This window comes from Puma concolor, chromosome F2 (genome assembly GCF_028749965.1).
Source record: "Puma concolor isolate L17-30 chromosome F2, mPumCon1.1.hap2, whole genome shotgun sequence".
Classification (NCBI taxonomy): Eukaryota; Metazoa; Chordata; class Mammalia; order Carnivora; family Felidae; genus Puma; species Puma concolor.
The window spans coordinates 39200723-39204113 of record NC_141684.1 but is presented as its reverse complement, the minus strand read 5'-3'; positions in this window follow the sequence as shown (position 1 = coordinate 39204113).

The window sequence follows — 3391 nt, the reverse complement described above, 5'->3', positions numbered from 1 at the left end:
GGTAACTTTGTAATTCTGTCTGGGGAGAACTTGGTAGGGTATGAGAAAGAGCTGATACAGGAAAACTGGTGAAATCATTACACACACACACACACACACACACACACACACACACACACTCTGCAGGTGTTAAACAGATACCAGAAAATATAATAGTGGAACTTGAGAGACTACAGGGCTAGAGACTTGAGCTAAGTAATCTACACTTGAGCAGTCTCTGAACTCATGGGTATAAATGAAGTCACCGATGTAGAGAATGCAAAAGGAGAAGGTGACTGAAGATAAACTTTGGGGAACTTCAAAACTGCAAAGAGCGATAAGAGGATGAGGAACCCCTGAAGGACCGAGGGAGAAATCCAAGGAGTAGAGAACCAGTTGGAAGAATGTAACTTTGGGAGACAAAGTAGCTGGAAAGCACATGAAATACTAAGTTATAGTCCTTTGGGGAAAGAAAAACCTCTTCCTTCTTCTGAGTAAAGAGTGACAGACAGCAGTGCTCAAGGAGATTCATCAATTCATGATGTGGAGAGGAAGATTCTAGAACTTGGCGTGGCAGCCATGGTGTTTCATTTCTTCATAGGAGCTTACTGGTTATGTGACTTGGGCAAGCCACAACGCACAGGTATGAAATCATGAAGGCTAGTCTATGGCCACTATACTGTCAGAAACAGATTAAATCAGAATGAGTATAGTTGCCTGGTTGCAGCAGGTTAGAGGACACTACTGAGGGTGTAGAACTTGGGTCAAGTGTCAGAATGAACAGGATTTCAGCCAATACAATAGTGGAGGGGGAATACTTGACTTCAAAAATGGTGGATCGTCATCTAGAGAAGAGAGAATTGAAGACACAAATTTCCCCAGAAGAGTATCTTTGTGTTGGCTTTGTTTGTTTGGGAACTGTGGAGGCTTATTTATTTGAGATGTTGATATAGTACAGTTGGATACTTGATAGAAGAAGAAAAAGAAAGGAAAAAATAGATATCTATAAGCAAAGTCTTCCTTTAGTATGGATGAGTCATTCTTTATTTTTCTTTATCCACTTTGCTTTTAGAAATATACCCTAAAAGTTTTCAACAAAATGTTCCTTATGTTGTTCTTAAGGAGGCTAGTAGCACATTATGTAGAAAGTTAAGAAACCACTCAAAGATCTCTCACTTTACAAGTAGGAGGTGTGAGTAAGCAAATCACTGTTTAACTTCAAGATCAAAAGTGGAAGTCATACAGTGGAGGTCTGGGAGATGTATATTAGACGTGATACGAATGTACATCTTCTTGGATCACAATATGAGAGAAGTACAGGGGTTGATTTCAAACTGAAGAGAGAGACGGGAGGAATACAATCCAGAGGAATAAATTAAGAGTATTGTGACTTTAAGATAAAATATCATTTTGGTAGTAAACCAACATTCTTGGGCCATGATGCTGGTTCTTTGGGGGAAAATTAAATCAAGCAAACATAAAGACATTTTATTTCACTATCTGGGGAAAATATAGTTACAAGTTTGACTTCTAAGAATCAGTTCCAGAATACTATGGGTTTTATTGACCATCCACTGGAAAAGGATCAGCATGTGTGGTGTGTGGGCAGACAATCGTTCATTGCTGAGAGCCGTTTGTTAGGCATTACCAGAGGCTTCAGAAAGGGTTTCAGTGTGGTTCACCTTGCTTTGAACGAAACCAATGAGATCACCAGTGTTCGCTTTAGTGAGGACAAGCTGAGGATTAGCAGCTTTTCAAAATAAAAACCAGAGAGTACTAAATGTGTCATCATTGGGAGGGGGTACTTTGGGTTTAAGAGGATTTGGACACATGCAGAGATCATTACTATGTTACTAAGCATTTATAAGTTAGTTTATATTTGCCAAATGCAAATATAAAAATCATTTCTTAATTATACAGGCATTAAAGTCTTGCATCATTAACCACATATTTGAAACAGCTTTGTATCACTTAATAAAAACAACTTCAAATATCAGATTATTGAACTTCCTCTGTTCTAATACCCAACTGCCTTACAGCAAGATTAACCTGTTTATTGTCTTAGTAAATACATTAAAAAGTGTAATTTCCTCATTTATCAAAATTGCAGTGCAAGGAAATGAGGCAATTTGTGCATATATGTTCATCGATCCGGTGTTAAAATTCGAGAATTGAACTCTGATGGTTTTTTTTTAAACCTGCCAGTATTTGTACAGTATGTCAGGAGGGCAGCATACTGTAAAGAAAAAAAGAAGGAAAATAGTAAGATAATAAAAATTATTCATTTTGGGTTGAATAACAAAAGAGCGCCAAATGGAAACTCATCCACTGGCCAAGAAGGGCTCTCGCTCACTCCCCCATCCATCACCACCAGCTGGCAGATGGGCTCAAGGCAAACTTCCACAGATGCCAAGTTTTCTGCTTACTCAGTAGTCTTTGTCGTTGCCATTCTGGGAGGGAGGACAGGGAGTGGCCAGAGCCTACAGTTCCACGTAGCCGTTCATCCCACTGTGAAGGAAACTCTTGGGCTTAGCCAACAAAAATGGAATTCAAATTTGGAACCAGACCTCACCTGATATATTTTAATTGATTGTCATGTGATTGGCCATCTGTTTATAATTTGAGTGTCTTTTCTTTGTATGAGAAATGCTTTTGCACAGGGTGGGACCCATGCTCCTCTCAATTTCTATATGGAAAAAAATATTTTCTATCTTTTCATTGCTTTGCTGAGTAGCTTTCAACAAGCTTTTGGAAAAAGTCTGGATCCAGATTTATAAAGTATCAACTGATGCTATGCTAAAACAATGGGGATATTTTATGGGCTGTAAAGCTCTTATTATTAAATAATTTTTGGGTTGCGATAATTTTAATAATAGTAGTAGTAAAATATTTTAGAGGCTGGAAGGCTAATGAACCTTTTAAAATCAGTTGAAATTCTTTAAATTCAATTTACATCCTAAGGACTACATCCAAAATATTATTTGGCTATGGCTATAGTTCTATAACTTATTTGAATGCCACAATTTAGATGATTTATGAAAACTGATGCTAGCTAGAATTACGGGTCAAAATTATTGGTCCCTAAAAGTTCTAGAAATGTAGAAGTTGTTCTATTTTTTCAATTTAAAATGTGTTAATTGTCAGAGGGCCAACTTTGATTCTCTTGTCTAAACCTCCCTTCTATGAGTCCCTTATGAGTCTCTTATCAAAATTTTGGTAGTTAACATTTTAGAGCTGCATTTCTTAAGGAAAAAGAGCAGAGGTTCCCAAACTCTGGTATATCAGAATAACCTTGGGACCCTGAGCCTCAGCCTGAATCCATGGAATCAGAATCTGGGGTCTCGGCATCTTTTCTGGTCACAAGTCACTCAGGTCATCCTGGTGCATGTGGAAATTTGAGAACAAATTAATC